The sequence below is a fragment of the Chiloscyllium punctatum genome, chromosome 41 (assembly GCF_047496795.1).
Source record: "Chiloscyllium punctatum isolate Juve2018m chromosome 41, sChiPun1.3, whole genome shotgun sequence".
In the NCBI taxonomy this organism is placed as follows: Eukaryota; Metazoa; Chordata; class Chondrichthyes; order Orectolobiformes; family Hemiscylliidae; genus Chiloscyllium; species Chiloscyllium punctatum.
The window spans coordinates 66,526,146-66,544,067 of record NC_092779.1 but is presented as its reverse complement, the minus strand read 5'-3'; the positions used below and the strand labels follow the sequence as shown (position 1 = coordinate 66,544,067).

At 46.3% G+C, this 17,922-nt stretch overlaps 7 non-coding genes across 7 annotated transcripts; all 7 read right to left on the bottom strand.

Annotated features, from left to right (window-relative positions):
* Window positions 1–245: 245 nt before the first annotated feature.
* Window positions 246–328, bottom strand: trnal-uaa (transfer RNA leucine (anticodon UAA)). Its single transcript has one exon. It is a non-coding gene; the product is annotated as a tRNA-Leu (tRNA).
* A 2,663-nt stretch (window positions 329–2,991) lies between these two features.
* On the bottom strand, window positions 2,992–3,074 carry trnal-uaa (transfer RNA leucine (anticodon UAA)). Its single transcript has one exon. It is a non-coding gene; the product is annotated as a tRNA-Leu (tRNA).
* Window positions 3,075–5,737: 2,663 nt separating this feature from the next.
* Window positions 5,738–5,820, bottom strand: trnal-uaa (transfer RNA leucine (anticodon UAA)). The gene has a single exon. It is a non-coding gene; the product is annotated as a tRNA-Leu (tRNA).
* A 2,663-nt stretch (window positions 5,821–8,483) lies between these two features.
* Window positions 8,484–8,566, bottom strand: trnal-uaa (transfer RNA leucine (anticodon UAA)). The gene has a single exon. It is a non-coding gene; the product is annotated as a tRNA-Leu (tRNA).
* Window positions 8,567–11,229: 2,663 nt separating this feature from the next.
* trnal-uaa (transfer RNA leucine (anticodon UAA)) lies at window positions 11,230–11,312 on the bottom strand. The gene has a single exon. It is a non-coding gene; the product is annotated as a tRNA-Leu (tRNA).
* Window positions 11,313–13,975: 2,663 nt separating this feature from the next.
* trnal-uaa (transfer RNA leucine (anticodon UAA)) lies at window positions 13,976–14,058 on the bottom strand. Its single transcript has one exon. It is a non-coding gene; the product is annotated as a tRNA-Leu (tRNA).
* A 2,663-nt stretch (window positions 14,059–16,721) lies between these two features.
* On the bottom strand, window positions 16,722–16,804 carry trnal-uaa (transfer RNA leucine (anticodon UAA)). The gene has a single exon. It is a non-coding gene; the product is annotated as a tRNA-Leu (tRNA).
* Window positions 16,805–17,922: the final 1,118 nt, after the last annotated feature.

Genomic DNA, 17,922 nt, shown 5'->3' with positions numbered 1-17,922 from the left:
ATGAAATAACAGTCTCCATTCGATTCCATTAAAATTCAACTCGCCTGGAACGTAAAGCAACAGAAGAGCTGCGGGAGGCGAACACGATCATGACAGCACAGACGCTTCGCCAAATTCGGCACTTTCACACACCACAATTAATTGCCCGGGAAGCAAACCCATTTCGCTTCTGTTTTAAACAGAAACGCAGCAGGGGTCGAAACAGCATTTCAACCAGCTGCGCGGTGGGAGAAGGTCAGCAGAAATGGCAGCGGTGGGATTCGAACCCACGCCTCTGTCAGAGACTGGAGCTTAAATCCAGCGCCTTAGACCGCTCGGCCACACTACCAGCCAGCCACTAGCGCTGCCCATTTTCTTGCACTTCCAATTGTGCTCCTGCAAAACAACAGATGCAAAGTCACGTTAAAAGGGTTCCATGATCCCTCTCCGACTCGCACAGCTACTGGGATGTGCCCGGCTACAATGACAATTTCGCAGCAGATAATGATACCCATCAATCCAGACAAAAATCAATGGTAAGCTGAGTCGATCTTCTCAGACTCTTTTCAGCTCCAAATGCATCTGTGAGTGCGTGAGAACACACGATCGGTTATGATTTGGTCAAATTACCATGAGCTGCTTGACATGACTGCAATTTCGATTCTTGCATTGATAAATGATTTCACCCATTGCTCGAAACAGGACAACTTTCACGTTTACACGGAACATGAAACACACCGGACTACAGGGAAAATGCACAAAGCTGAGCAGCCCGTGTTCCAAATCATAACGTGCAGCATAGTTTCAGTCACTGTGTCTGTCTTGCAGAATAAGAGTCCCAAAGAATGTTCTCCACCCTAAAACCGGAGGTAGCATTACAATCCGAGAACGACAGATCACATTGCGAGGATGCTCTGACCTCGGAGCCAATTCGAGATGCCACTTTCCTTGCCTTTTTGCCTTAACCGTGCAATTCGCTGCAGAGATGTTCACACCTGGATATGAGCCACATGGATACCAACTGAGTTGGAAACCTGTGTGGGAATCGAAAGGAAGCGACACAATAAAGTTTGATAAATTCCATGGTGCTTTTAAGAAATGCAGTCTCTGTTCACCTCAATCTAAAAGGCAGTTTCTGAACATAGTCAGAGAAGTCAAAAGGGAATTACCTCACCCCACCCCACTCTCCGGAAGAGGTGCTAACTGCCCGTGAGTGCTTTTTGTTCTCGATGTGAAGAGCTCTCACGCCTGAGTCACCTTCACGTCTCTGGTTGCTGAGCGAATCACAAAGAAGGAATTTCACCAGAGCTGCTACTGCCTCACTTCCCCACTCGCCCTCCCCGTTTACATTTTCCTGCTCGTCAGTGATTTAAAGAAATCCAAATGGATGCGATGTCATTCTGTAGCCTCTCTGTCGATTCCTCCGTCTCACTTCCAACGTGGCTTAGATCTCGGGGCGCACCTTAATACTAGCGACGCTGTGAAAGCATAGGTCCAGAGGTTCCTCTGAGAGTGTAATTTCTTTCATTGCTGTTGCTGATTGAATGAGCCACTTCCGTGCGAACTGCTCCAAAACATGATTCAGGACCTCTGGTGCCAACTCTCGTACGTTGAATAACGACAGACAGCTTCCAAATGAGGTCTTTCAGAGACGACTTTGGGGGTACATTTGACAGACAGACTAGTTCAGGAATCCGTGGTGCGCTGTGATACCAGAGCATCAGCTTCTTCCCTGTCTTTGAACCGGGCAAACCTGCGCAAGGAATGCAAATGCGGTGCTGCTTTTCATGGAAGGATCAGAAGGCGGGAACTACACTCTCAAACAGAATGGCATATGATCAGAACCAGGTTGGAGAAAAACTTGACAATGCTTTGCACAGTAATTAAATGGAGTTGCATTACATTTCACTACGAGAGCAGATTTGTTCAAGCACTGAAAGTTGAAGCCATTCTACTTTTCACCTTTCTGTTTCCAATCGCTCGTTGTTTAATGGGACTTGTTTAATTTTGGCTATGTGCTGAGCATGGACGAGATACACCGAAGTATCTGTTTCCACGCGGTGTGCCCTAATAACGTTGTGTTGCTTACACCGGCATTAAAGGATCACTCTTTAGCGGAGCTTGCCGTCGCAGTCTGCGGCACAATCATATAGCCTGTTCGACTGCTCACGGGAACGGTAGCATTGTGAATCGCTGCAGAAACGAACGACTTCCTTACTTTTGCTCCGACTGACCATACTCTGGGAAATTTTCCCAGATTCTCAGTTCAGGATTTTTGCAGCTGGAAGTTACCTCAGAAACCCTGTTAACTCGTAATTTATTGAGAGAATCGCAAAACGGAAAGCATTTAACACGGAACACAAACAAAACTGGCAAACCAAATGTATTTCCAGACACAGCGAGCATGAATGCTAAATGTGAGACAGTCCGGGGCATGAGCCATAAAGTAATCTCACAACTAACAACAGGGCAATTCCAAACTACTCTTTCAAACATACAGGAGCCTGAGTGCACCACCACTTCCCGGACAATGCTGAAAAGAGAGAAAGAAAGAACATAATAAGAATGGGCCATAAAAAGTGAATTTCACCAATCACAGTCTCGGCTAGATTACCTTTCCCTTCCGATGTCTCCAGGACGGAGATGAAGGAAATGGGAGAAATTCAATAACATATGACATCGAAATGCATTGGAACGATTTTTTCATTGGCCAGAAAACCAAATAACGACGAGTCGAGTCACCGTAGTACTTTGTTTCACAACAGCGATGAAATAACAGTCTCCATTCGGTTCCATTAAAATTCAACTCGCCTGGAACGTAAAGCAACAGAAGAGCTGCGGGAGGCGAACACGATCATGACAGCACAGACGCTTCGCCAAATTCGGCACTTTCACACACCACAATTAATTGCCCGGGAAGCAAACCCATTTCGCTTCTGTTTTAAACAGAAACGCAGCAGGGGTCGAAACAGCATTTCAACCAGCTGCGCGATTGGAGAAGGTCAGCAGAAATGGCAGCGGTGGGATTCGAACCCACGCCTCTGTCAGAGACTGGAGCTTAAATCCAGCGCCTTAGACCGCTCGGCCACACTACCAGCCAGCCACTAGCGCTGCCCATTTTCTTGCACTTCCAATTGTGCTCCTGCAAAACAACAGATGCAAAGTCACGTTAAAAGGGTTCCATGATCCCTCTCCGACTCGCACAGCTACTGGGATGTGCCCGGCTACAATGACAATTTCGCAGCAGATAATGATACCCATCAATCCAGACAAAAATCAATGGTAAGCTGAGTCGATCTTCTCAGACTCTTTTCAGCTCCAAATGCATCTGTGAGTGCGTGAGAACACACGATCGGTTATGATTTGGTCAAATTACCATGAGCTACTTGACATGACTGCAATTTCGATTCTTGCATTGATAAATGATTTCACCCATTGCTCGAAACAGGACAACTTTCACGTTTACACGGAACATGAAACACACCGGACTACAGGGAAAATGCACAAAGCAGAGCAGCCCGTGTTCCAAATCATAACGTGCAGCATAGTTTCAGTCACTGTGTCTGTCTTGCAGAATAAGAGTCCCAAAGAATGTTCTCCACCCTAAAACCGGAGGTAGCATTACAATCCGAGAACGACAGATCACATTGCGAGGATGCTCTGACCTCGGAGCCAATTCGAGATGCCACTTTCCTTGCCTTTTTGCCTTAACCGTGCAATTCGCTGCAGAGATGTTCACACCTGGATATGAGCCACATGGATACCAACTGAGTTGGAAACCTGTGTGGGAATCGAAAGGAAGCGACACAATAAAGTTTGATAAATTCCATGGTGCTTTTAAGAAATGCAGTCTCTGTTCACCTCAATCTAAAAGGAAGTTTCTGAACATAGTCAGAGAAGTCAAAAGGGAATTACCTCACCCCACCCCACTCTCCGGAAGAGGTGCTAACTGCCCGTGAGTGCTTTTTGTTCTCGATGTGAAGAGCTCTCACGCCTGAGTCACCTTCACGTCTCTGGTTGCTGAGCGAATCACAAAGAAGGAATTTCACCAGAGCTGCTACTGCCTCACTTCCCCACTCGCCCTCCCCGTTTACATTTTCCTGCTCGTCAGTGATTTAAAGAAATCCAAATGGATGCGATGTCATTCTGTAGCCTCTCTGTCGATTCCTCCGTCTCACTTCCAACGTGGCTTAGATCTCGGGGCGCACCTTAATACTAGCGACGCTGTGAAAGCATAGGTCCAGAGGTTCCTCTGAGAGTGTAATTTCTTTCATTGCTGTTGCTGATTGAATGAGCCACTTCCGTGCGAACTGCTCCAAAACATGATTCAGGACCTCTGGTGCCAACTCTCGTACGTTGAATAACGACAGACAGCTTCCAAATGAGGTCTTTCAGAGACGACTTTGGGGGTACATTTGACAGACAGACTAGTTCAGGAATCCGTGGTGCGCTGTGATACCAGAGCATCAGCTTCTTCCCTGTCTTTGAACCGGGCAAACCTGCGCAAGGAATGCAAATGCGGTGCTGCTTTTCATGGAAGGATCAGAAGGCGGGAACTACACTCTCAAACAGAATGGCATATGATCAGAACCAGGTTGGAGAAAAACTTGACAATGCTTTGCACAGTAATTAAATGGAGTTGCATTACATTTCACTACGAGAGCAGATTTGTTCAAGCACTGAAAGTTGAAGCCATTCTACTTTTCACCTTTCTGTTTCCAATCGCTCGTTGTTTAATGGGACTTGTTTAATTTTGGCTATGTGCTGAGCATGGACGAGATACACCGAAGTATCTGTTTCCACGCGGTGTGCCCTAATAACGTTGTGTTGCTTACACCGGCATTAAAGGATCACTCTTTAGCGGAGCTTGCCGTCGCAGTCTGCGGCACAATCATATAGCCTGTTCGACTGCTCACGGGAACGGTAGCATTGTGAATCGCTGCAGAAACGAACGACTTCCTTACTTTTGCTCCGACTGACCATACTCTGGGAAATTTTCCCAGATTCTCAGTTGAGGATTTTTGCAGCTGGAAGTTACCTCAGAAACCCTGTTAACTCGTAATTTATTGAGAGAATCGCAAAACGGAAAGCATTTAACACGGAACACAAACAAAACTGGCAAACCAAATGTATTTCCAGACACAGCGAGCATGAATGCTAAATGTGAGACAGTCCGGGGCATGAGCCATAAAGTAATCTCACAACTAACAACAGGGCAATTCCAAACTACTCTTTCAAACATACAGGAGCCTGAGTGCACCACCACTTCCCGGACAATGCTGAAAAGAGAGAAAGAAAGAACATAATAAGAATGGGCCATAAAAAGTGAATTTCACCAATCACAGTCTCGGCTAGATTACCTTTCCCTTCCGATGTCTCCAGGACGGAGATGAAGGAAATGGGAGAAATTCAATAACATATGACATCGAAATTCATTGGAACGATTTTTTCATTGGCCAGAAAACCAAATAACGACGAGTCGAGTCACCGTAGTACTTTGTTTCACAACAGCGATGAAATAACAGTCTCCATTCGATTCCATTAAAATTCAACTCGCCTGGAACGTAAAGCAACAGAAGAGCTGCGGGAGGCGAACACGATCATGACAGCACAGACGCTTCGCCAAATTCGGCACTTTCACACACCACAATTAATTGCCCGGGAAGCAAACCCATTTCGCTTCTGTTTTAAACAGAAACGCAGCAGGGGTCGAAACAGCATTTCAACCAGCTGCGCGATTGGAGAAGGTCAGCAGAAATGGCAGCGGTGGGATTCGAACCCACGCCTCTGTCAGAGACTGGAGCTTAAATCCAGCGCCTTAGACCGCTCGGCCACACTACCAGCCAGCCACTAGCGCTGCCCATTTTCTTGCACTTCCAATTGTGCTCCTGCAAAACAACAGATGCAAAGTCACGTTAAAAGGGTTCCATGATCCCTCTCCGACTCGCACAGCTGCTGGGATGTGCCCGGCTACAATGACAATTTCGCAGCAGATAATGATACCCATCAATCCAGACAAAAATCAATGGTAAGCTGAGTCGATCTTCTCAGACTCTTTTCAGCTCCAAATGCATCTGTGAGTGCGTGAGAACACTCGATCGGTTATGATTTGGTCAAATTACCATGAGCTACTTGACATGACTGCAATTTCGATTCTTGCATTGATAAATGATTTCACCCATTGCTCGAAACAGGACAACTTTCACGTTTACACGGAACATGAAACACACCGGACTACAGGGAAAATGCACAAAGCTGAGCAGCCCGTGTTCCAAATCATAACGTGCAGCATAGTTTCAGTCACTGTGTCTGTCTTGCAGAATAAGAGTCCCAAAGAATGTTCTCCACCCTAAAACCGGAGGTAGCATTACAATCCGAGAACGACAGATCACATTGCGAGGATGCTCTGACCTCGGAGCCAATTCGAGATGCCACTTTCCTTGCCTTTTTGCCTTAACCGTGCAATTCGCTGCAGAGATGTTCACACCTGGATATGAGCCACATGGATACCAACTGAGTTGGAAACCTGTGTGGGAATCGAAAGGAAGCGACACAATAAAGTTTGATAAATTCCATGGTGCTTTTAAGAAATGCAGTCTCTGTTCACCTCAATCTAAAAGGCAGTTTCTGAACATAGTCAGAGAAGTCAAAAGGGAATTACCTCACCCCACCCCACTCTCCGGAAGAGGTGCTAACTGCCCTTGAGTGCTTTTTGTTCTCGATGTGAAGAGCTCTCACGCCTGAGTCACCTTCACGTCTCTGGTTGCTGAGCGAATCACAAAGAAGGAATTTCACCAGAGCTGCTACTGCCTCACTTCCCCACTCGCCCTCCCCGTTTACATTTTCCTGCTCGTCAGTGATTTAAAGAAATCCAAATGGATGCGATGTCATTCTGTAGCCTCTCTGTCGATTCCTCCGTCTCACTTCCAACGTGGCTTAGATCTCGGGGCGCACCTTAATACTAGCGACGCTGTGAAAGCATAGGTCCAGAGGTTCCTCTGAGAGTGTAATTTCTTTCATTGCTGTTGCTGATTGAATGAGCCACTTCCGTGCGAACTGCTCCAAAACATGATTCAGGACCTCTGGTGCCAACTCTCGTACGTTGAATAACGACAGACAGCTTCCAAATGAGGTCTTTCAGAGACGACTTTGGGGGTACATTTGACAGACAGACTAGTTCAGGAATCCGTGGTGCGCTGTGATACCAGAGCATCAGCTTCTTCCCTGTCTTTGAACCGGGCAAACCTGCGCAAGGAATGCAAATGCGGTGCTGCTTTTCATGGAAGGATCAGAAGGCGGGAACTACACTCTCAAACAGAATGGCATATGATCAGAACCAGGTTGGAGAAAAACTTGACAATGCTTTGCACAGTAATTAAATGGAGTTGCATTACATTTCACTACGAGAGCAGATTTGTTCAAGCACTGAAAGTTGAAGCCATTCTACTTTTCACCTTTCTGTTTCCAATCGCTCGTTGTTTAATGGGACTTGTTTAATTTTGGCTATGTGCTGAGCATGGACGAGATACACCGAAGTATCTGTTTCCACGCGGTGTGCCCTAATAACGTTGTGTTGCTTACACCGGCATTAAAGGATCACTCTTTAGCGGAGCTTGCCGTCGCAGTCTGCGGCACAATCATATAGCCTGTTCGACTGCTCACGGGAACGGTAGCATTGTGAATCGCTGCAGAAACGAACGACTTCCTTACTTTTGCTCCGACTGACCATACTCTGGGAAATTTTCCCAGATTCTCAGTTCAGGATTTTTGCAGCTGGAAGTTACCTCAGAAACCCTGTTAACTCGTAATTTATTGAGAGAATCGCAAAACGGAAAGCATTTAACACGGAACACAAACAAAACTGGCAAACCAAATGTATTTCCAGACACAGCGAGCATGAATGCTAAATGTGAGACAGTCCGGGGCATGAGCCATAAAGTAATCTCACAACTAACAACAGGGCAATTCCAAACTACTCTTTCAAACATACAGGAGCCTGAGTGCACCACCACTTCCCGGACAATGCTGAAAAGAGAGAAAGAAAGAACATAATAAGAATGGGCCATAAAAAGTGAATTTCACCAATCACAGTCTCGGCTAGATTACCTTTCCCTTCCGATGTCTCCAGGACGGAGATGAAGGAAATGGGAGAAATTCAATAACATATGACATCGAAATGCATTGGAACGATTTTTTCATTGGCCAGAAAACCAAATAACGACGAGTCGAGTCACCGTAGTACTTTGTTTCACAACAGCGATGAAATAACAGTCTCCATTCGATTCCATTAAAATTCAACTCGCCTGGAACGTAAAGCAACAGAAGAGCTGCGGGAGGCGAACACGATCATGACAGCACAGACGCTTCGCCAAATTCGGCACTTTCACACACCACAATTAATTGCCCGGGAAGCAAACCCATTTCGCTTCTGCTTTAAACAGAAACGCAGCAGGGGTCGAAACAGCATTTCAACCAGCTGCGCGGTGGGAGAAGGTCAGCAGAAATGGCAGCGGTGGGATTCGAACCCACGCCTCTGTCAGAGACTGGAGCTTAAATCCAGCGCCTTAGACCGCTCGGCCACACTACCAGCCAGCCACTAGCGCTGCCCATTTTCTTGCACTTCCAATTGTGCTCCTGCAAAACAACAGATGCAAAGTCACGTTAAAAGGGTTCCATGATCCCTCTCCGACTCGCACAGCTACTGGGATGTGCCCGGCTACAATGACAATTTCGCAGCAGATAATGATACCCATCAATCCAGACAAAAATCAATGGTAAGCTGAGTCGATCTTCTCAGACTCTTTTCAGCTCCAAATGCATCTGTGAGTGCGTGAGAACACACGATCGGTTATGATTTGGTCAAATTACCATGAGCTGCTTGACATGACTGCAATTTCGATTCTTGCATTGATAAATGATTTCACCCATTGCTCGAAACAGGACAACTTTCACGTTTACACGGAACATGAAACACACCGGACTACAGGGAAAATGCACAAAGCTGAGCAGCCCGTGTTCCAAATCATAACGTGCAGCATAGTTTCAGTCACTGTGTCTGTCTTGCAGAATAAGAGTCCCAAAGAATGTTCTCCACCCTAAAACCGGAGGTCGCATTACAATCCGAGAACGACAGATCACATTGCGAGGATGCTCTGACCTCGGAGCCAATTCGAGATGCCACTTTCCTTGCCTTTTTGCCTTAACCGTGCAATTCGCTGCAGAGATGTTCACACCTGGATATGAGCCACATGGATACCAACTGAGTTGGAAACCTGTGTGGGAATCGAAAGGAAGCGACACAATAAAGTTTGATAAATTCCATGGTGCTTTTAAGAAATGCAGTCTCTGTTCACCTCAATCTAAAAGGCAGTTTCTGAACATAGTCAGAGAAGTCAAAAGGGAATTACCTCACCCCACCCCACTCTCCGGAAGAGGTGCTAACTGCCCGTGAGTGCTTTTTGTTCTCGATGTGAAGAGCTCTCACGCCTGAGTCACCTTCACGTCTCTGGTTGCTGAGCGAATCACAAAGAAGGAATTTCACCAGAGCTGCTACTGCCTCACTTCCCCACTCGCCCTCCCCGTTTACATTTTCCTGCTCGTCAGTGATTTAAAGAAATCCAAATGGATGCGATGTCATTCTGTAGCCTCTCTGTCGATTCCTCCGTCTCACTTCCAACGTGGCTTAGATCTCGGGGCGCACCTTAATACTAGCGACGCTGTGAAAGCATAGGTCCAGAGGTTCCTCTGAGAGTGTAATTTCTTTCATTGCTGTTGCTGATTGAATGAGCCACTTCCGTGCGAACTGCTCCAAAACATGATTCAGGACCTCTGGTGCCAACTCTCGTACGTTGAATAACGACAGACAGCTTCCAAATGAGGTCTTTCAGAGACGACTTTGGGGGTACATTTGACAGACAGACTAGTTCAGGAATCCGTGGTGCGCTGTGATACCAGAGCATCAGCTTCTTCCCTGTCTTTGAACCGGGCAAACCTGCGCAAGGAATGCAAATGCGGTGCTGCTTTTCATGGAAGGATCAGAAGGCGGGAACTACACTCTCAAACAGAATGGCATATGATCAGAACCAGGTTGGAGAAAAACTTGACAATGCTTTGCACAGTAATTAAATGGAGTTGCATTACATTTCACTACGAGAGCAGATTTGTTCAAGCACTGAAAGTTGAAGCCATTCTACTTTTCACCTTTCTGTTTCCAATCGCTCGTTGTTTAATGGGACTTGTTTAATTTTGGCTATGTGCTGAGCATGGACGAGATACACCGAAGTATCTGTTTCCACGCGGTGTGCCCTAATAACGTTGTGTTGCTTACACCGGCATTAAAGGATCACTCTTTAGCGGAGCTTGCCGTCGCAGTCTGCGGCACAATCATATAGCCTGTTCGACTGCTCACGGGAACGGTAGCATTGTGAATCGCTGCAGAAACGAACGACTTCCTTACTTTTGCTCCGACTGACCATACTCTGGGAAATTTTCCCAGATTCTCAGTTCAGGATTTTTGCAGCTGGAAGTTACCTCAGAAACCCTGTTCAGTCGTAATTTATTGAGAGAATCGCAAAACGGAAAGCATTTAACACGGAACACAAACAAAACTGGCAAACCAAATGTATTTCCAGACACAGCGAGCATGAATACTAAATGTGAGACAGTCCGGGGCATGAGCCATAAAGTAATCTCACAACTAACAACAGGGCAATTCCAAACTACTCTTTCAAACATACAGGAGCCTGAGTGCACCACCACTTCCCGGACAATGCTGAAAAGAGAGAAAGAAAGAACATAATAAGAATGGGCCATAAAAAGTGAATTTCACCAATCACAGTCTCGGCTAGATTACCTTTCCCTTCCGATGTCTCCAGGACGGAGATGAAGGAAATGGGAGAAATTCAATAACATATGACATCGAAATTCATTGGAACGATTTTTTCATTGGCCAGAAAACCAAATAACGACGAGTCGAGTCACCGTAGTACTTTGTTTCACAACAGCGATGAAATAACAGTCTCCATTCGATTCCATTAAAATTCAACTCGCCTGGAACGTAAAGCAACAGAAGAGCTGCGGGAGGCGAACACGATCATGACAGCACAGACGCTTCGCTAAATTCGGCACTTTCACACACCACAATTAATTGCCCGGGAAGCAAACCCATTTCGCTTCTGTTTTAAACAGAAACGCAGCAGGGGTCGAAACAGCATTTCAACCAGCTGCGCGATTGGAGAAGGTCAGCAGAAATGGCAGCGGTGGGATTCGAACCCACGCCTCTGTCAGAGACTGGAGCTTAAATCCAGCGCCTTAGACCGCTCGGCCACACTACCAGCCAGCCACTAGCGCTGCCCATTTTCTTGCACTTCCAATTGTGCTCCTGCAAAACAACAGATGCAAAGTCACGTTAAAAGGGTTCCATGATCCCTCTCCGACTCGCACAGCTGCTGGGATGTGCCCGGCTACAATGACAATTTCGCAGCAGATAATGATACCCATCAATCCAGACAAAAATCAATGGAAAGCTGAGTCGATCTTCTCAGACTCTTTTCAGCTCCAAATGCATCTGTGAGTGCGTGAGAACACACGATCGGTTATGATTTGGTCAAATTACCATGAGCTACTTGACATGACTGCAATTTCGATTCTTGCATTGATAAATGATTTCACCCATTGCTCGAAACAGGACAACTTTCACGTTTACACGGAACATGAAACACACCGGACTACAGGGAAAATGCACAAAGCTGAGCAGCCCGTGTTCCAAATCATAACGTGCAGCATAGTTTCAGTCACTGTGTCTGTCTTGCAGAATAAGAGTCCCAAAGAATGTTCTCCACCCTAAAACCGGAGGTAGCATTACAATCCGAGAACGACAGATCACATTGCGAGGATGCTCTGACCTCGGAGCCAATTCGAGATGCCACTTTCCTTGCCTTTTTGCCTTAACCGTGCAATTCGCTGCAGAGATGTTCACACCTGGATATGAGCCACATGGATACCAACTGAGTTGGAAACCTGTGTGGGAATCGAAAGGAAGCGACACAATAAAGTTTGATAAATTCCATGGTGCTTTTAAGAAATGCAGTCTCTGTTCACCTCAATCTAAAAGGCAGTTTCTGAACATAGTCAGAGAAGTCAAAAGGGAATTACCTCACCCCACCCCACTCTCCGGAAGAGGTGCTAACTGCCCTTGAGTGCTTTTTGTTCTCGATGTGAAGAGCTCTCACGCCTGAGTCACCTTCACGTCTCTGGTTGCTGAGCGAATCACAAAGAAGGAATTTCACCAGAGCTGCTACTGCCTCACTTCCCCACTCGCCCTCCCCGTTTACATTTTCCTGCTCGTCAGTGATTTAAAGAAATCCAAATGGATGCGATGTCATTCTGTAGCCTCTCTGTCGATTCCTCCGTCTCACTTCCAACGTGGCTTAGATCTCGGGGCGCACCTTAATACTAGCGACGCTGTGAAAGCATAGGTCCAGAGGTTCCTCTGAGAGTGTAATTTCTTTCATTGCTGTTGCTGATTGAATGAGCCACTTCCGTGCGAACTGTTCCAAAACATGATTCAGGACCTCTGGTGCCAACTCTCGTACGTTGAATAACGACAGACAGCTTCCAAATGAGGTCTTTCAGAGACGACTTTGGGGGTACATTTGACAGACAGACTAGTTCAGGAATCCGTGGTGCGCTGTGATACCAGAGCATCAGCTTCTTCCCTGTCTTTGAACCGGGCAAACCTGCGCAAGGAATGCAAATGCGGTGCTGCTTTTCATGGAAGGATCAGAAGGCGGGAACTACACTCTCAAACAGAATGGCATATGATCAGAACCAGGTTGGAGAAAAACTTGACAATGCTTTGCACAGTAATTAAATGGAGTTGCATTACATTTCACTACGAGAGCAGATTTGTTCAAGCACTGAAAGTTGAAGCCATTCTACTTTTCACCTTTCTGTTTCCAATCGCTCGTTGTTTAATGGGACTTGTTTAATTTTGGCTATGTGCTGAGCATGGACGAGATACACCGAAGTATCTGTTTCCACGCGGTGTGCCCTAATAACGTTGTGTTTCTTACACCGGCATTAAAGGATCACTCTTTAGTGGAGCTTGCCGTCGCAGTCTGCGGCACAATCATATAGCCTGTTCGACTGCTCACGGGAACGGTAGCATTGTGAATCGCTGCAGAAACGAACGACTTCCTTACTTTTGCTCCGACTGACCATACTCTGGGAAATTTTCCCAGATTCTCAGTTCAGGATTTTTGCAGCTGGAAGTTACCTCAGAAACCCTGTTAACTCGTAATTTATTGAGAGAATCGCAAAACGGAAAGCATTTAACACGGAACACAAACAAAACTGGCAAACCAAATGTATTTCCAGACACAGCGAGCATGAATGCTAAATGTGAGACAGTCCGGGGCATGAGCCATAAAGTAATCTCACAACTAACAACAGGGCAATTCCAAACTACTCTTTCAAACATACAGGAGCCTGAGTGCACCACCACTTCCCGGACAATGCTGAAAAGAGAGAAAGAAAGAACATAATAAGAATGGGCCATAAAAAGTGAATTTCACCAATCACAGTCTCGGCTAGATTACCTTTCCCTTCCGATGTCTCCAGGACGGAGATGAAGGAAATGGGAGAAATTCAATAACATATGACATCGAAATGCATTGGAACGATTTTTTCATTGGCCAGAAAACCAAATAACGACGAGTCGAGTCACCGTAGTACTTTGTTTCACAACAGCGATGAAATAACAGTCTCCATTCGATTCCATTAAAATTCAACTCGCCTGGAACGTAAAGCAACAGAAGAGCTGCGGGAGGCGAACACGATCATGACAGCACAGACGCTTCGCCAAATTCGGCAGTTTCACACACCACAATTAATTGCCCGGGAAGCAAACCCATTTCGCTTCTGTTTTAAACAGAAACGCAGCAGGGGTCGAAACAGCATTTCAACCAGCTGCGCGATTGGAGAAGGTCAGCAGAAATGGCAGCGGTGGGATTCGAACCCACGCCTCTGTCAGAGACTGGAGCTTAAATCCAGCGCCTTAGACCGCTCGGCCACACTACCAGCCAGCCACTAGCGCTGCCCATTTTCTTGCACTTCCAATTGTGCTCCTGCAAAACAACAGATGCAAAGTCACGTTAAAAGGGTTCCATGATCCCTCTCCGACTCGCACAGCTGCTGGGATGTGCCCGGCTACAATGACAATTTCGCAGCAGATAATGATACCCATCAATCCAGACAAAAATCAATGGAAAGCTGAGTCGATCTTCTCAGACTCTTTTCAGCTCCAAATGCATCTGTGAGTGCGTGAGAACACACGATCGGTTATGATTTGGTCAAATTACCATGAGCTGCTTGACATGACTGCAATTTCGATTCTTGCATTGATAAATGATTTCACCCATTGCTCGAAACAGGACAACTTTCACGTTTACACGGAACATGAAACACACCGGACTACAGGGAAAATGCACAAAGCAGAGCAGCCCGTGTTCCAAATCATAACGTGCAGCATAGTTTCAGTCACTGTGTCTGTCTTGCAGAATAAGAGTCCCAAAGAATGTTCTCCACCCTAAAACCGGAGGTAGCATTACAATCCGAGAACGACAGATCACATTGCGAGGATGCTCTGACCTCGGAGCCAATTCGAGATGCCACTTTCCTTGCCTTTTTGCCTTAACCGTGCAATTCGCTCCAGAGATGTTCACACCTGGATATGAGCCACATGGATACCAACTGAGTTGGAAACCTGTGTGGGAATCGAAAGGAAGCGACACAATAAAGTTTGATAAATTCCATGGTGCTTTTAAGAAATGCAGTCTCTGTTCACCTCAATCTAAAAGGCAGTTTCTGAACATAGTCAGAGAAGTCAAAAGGGAATTAGCTCACCCCACCCCACTCTCCGGAAGAGGTGCTAACTGCCCTTGAGTGCTTTTTGTTCTCGATGTGAAGAGCTCTCACGCCTGAGTCACCTTCACGTCTCTGGTTGCTGAGCGAATCACAAAGAAGGAATTTCACCAGAGCTGCTACTGCCTCACTTCCCCACTCGCCCTCCCCGTTTACATTTTCCTGCTCGTCAGTGATTTAAAGAAATCCAAATGGATGCGATGTCATTCTGTAGCCTCTCTGTCGATTCCTCCGTCTCACTTCCAACGTGGCTTAGATCTCGGGGCGCACCTTAATACTAGCGACGCTGTGAAAGCATAGGTCCAGAGGTTCCTCTGAGAGTGTAATTTCTTTCATTGCTGTTGCTGATTGAATGAGCCACTTCCGTGCGAACTGCTCCAAAACATGATTCAGGACCTCTGGTGCCAACTCTCGTACGTTGAATAACGACAGACAGCTTCCAAATGAGGTCTTTCAGAGACGACTTTGGGGGTACATTTGACAGACAGACTAGTTCAGGAATCCGTGGTGCGCTGTGATACCAGAGCATCAGCTTCTTCCCTGTCTTTGAACCGGACAAACCTGCGCAAGGAATGCAAATGCGGTGCTGCTTTTCATGGAAGGATCAGAAGGCGGGAACTACACTCTCAAACAGAATGGCATATGATCAGAACCAGGTTGGAGAAAAACTTGACAATGCTTTGCACAGTAATTAAATGGAGTTGCATTACATTTCACTACGAGAGCAGATTTGTTCAAGCACTGAAAGTTGAAGCCATTCTACTTTTCACCTTTCTGTTTCCAATCGCTCGTTGTTTAATGGGACTTGTTTAATTTTGGCTATGTGCTGAGCATGGACGAGATACACCGAAGTATCTGTTTCCACGCGGTGTGCCCTAATAACGTTGTGTTGCTTACACCGGCATTAAAGGATCACTCTTTAGCGGAGCTTGCCGTCGCAGTCTGCGGCACAATCATATAGCCTGTTCGACTGCTCACGGGAACGGTAGCATTGTGAATCGCTGCAGAAACGAACGACTTCCTTACTTTTGCTCCGACTGACCATACTCTGGGAAATTTTCGCAGATTCTCAGTTCAGGATTTTTGCAGCTGGAAGTTACCTCAGAAACCCTGTTAACTCGTAATTTATTGAGAGAATCGCAAAACGGAAAGCATTTAACACGGAACACAAACAAAACTGGCAAACCAAATGTATTTCCAGACACAGCGAGCATGAATGCTAAATGTGAGACAGTCCGGGGCATGAGCCATAAAGTAATCTCACAACTAACAACAGGGCAATTCCAAACTACTCTTTCAAACATACAGGAGCCTGAGTGCACCACCACTTCCCGGACAATGCTGAAAAGAGAGAAAGAAAGAACATAATAAGAATGGGCCATAAAAAGTGAATTTCACCAATCACAGTCTCGGCTAGATTACCTTTCCCTTCCGATGTCTCCAGGACGGAGATGAAGGAAATGGGAGAAATTCAATAACATATGACATCGAAATTCATTGGAACGATTTTTTCATTGGCCAGAAAACCAAATAACGACGAGTCGAGTCACCGTAGTACTTTGTTTCACAACAGCGATGAAATAACAGTCTCCATTCGATTCCATTAAAATTCAACTCGCCTGGAACGTAAAGCAACAGAAGAGCTGCGGGAGGCGAACACGATCATGACAGCACAGACGCTTCGCTAAATTCGGCACTTTCACACACCACAATTAATTGCCCGGGAAGCAAACCCATTTCGCTTCTGTTTTAAACAGAAACGCAGCAGGGGGCGAAACAGCATTTCAACCAGCTGCGCGATTGGAGAAGGTCAGCAGAAATGGCAGCGGTGGGATTCGAACCCACGCCTCTGTCAGAGACTGGAGCTTAAATCCCGCGCCTTAGACCGCTCGGCCACACTACCAGCCAGCCACTAGCGCTGCCCATTTTCTTGCACTTCCAATTGTGCTCCTGCAAAACAACAGATGCAAAGTCACGTTAAAAGGGTTCCATGATCCCTCTCCGACTCGCACAGCTGCTGGGATGTGCCCGGCTACAATGACAATTTCGCAGCAGATAATGATACCCATCAATCCAGACAAAAATCAATGGAAAGCTGAGTCGATCTTCTCAGACTCTTTTCAGCTCCAAATGCATCTGTGAGTGCGTGAGAACACACGATCGGTTATGATTTGGTCAAATTACCATGAGCTGCTTGACATGACTGCAATTTCGATTCTTGCATTGATAAATGATTTCACCCATTGCTCGAAACAGGACAACTTTCACGTTTACACGGAACATGAAACACACCGGACTACAGGGAAAATGCACAAAGCAGAGCAGCCCGTGTTCCAAATCATAACGTGCAGCATAGTTTCAGTCACTGTGTCTGTCTTGCAGAATAAGAGTCCCAAAGAATGTTCTCCACCCTAAAACCGGAGGTAGCATTACAATCCGAGAACGACAGATCACATTGCGAGGATGCTCTGACCTCGGAGCCAATTCGAGATGCCACTTTCCTTGCCTTTTTGCCTTAACCGTGCAATTCGCTCCAGAGATGTTCACACCTGGATATGAGCCACATGGATACCAACTGAGTTGGAAACCTGTGTGGGAATCGAAAGGAAGCGACACAATAAAGTTTGATAAATTCCATGGTGCTTTTAAGAAATGCAGTCTCTGTTCACCTCAATCTAAAAGGCAGTTTCTGAACATAGTCAGAGAAGTCAAAAGGGAATTAGCTCACCCCACCCCACTCTCCGGAAGAGGTGCTAACTGCCCTTGAGTGCTTTTTGTTCTCGATGTGAAGAGCTCTCACGCCTGAGTCACCTTCACGTCTCTGGTTGCTGAGCGAATCACAAAGAAGGAATTTCACCAGAGCTGCTACTGCCTCACTTCCCCACTCGCCCTCCCCGTTTACATTTTCCTGCTCGTCAGTGATTTAAAGAAATCCAAATGGATGCGATGTCATTCTGTAGCCTCTCTGTCGATTCCTCCGTCTCACTTCCAACGTGGCTTAGATCTCGGGGCGCACCTTAA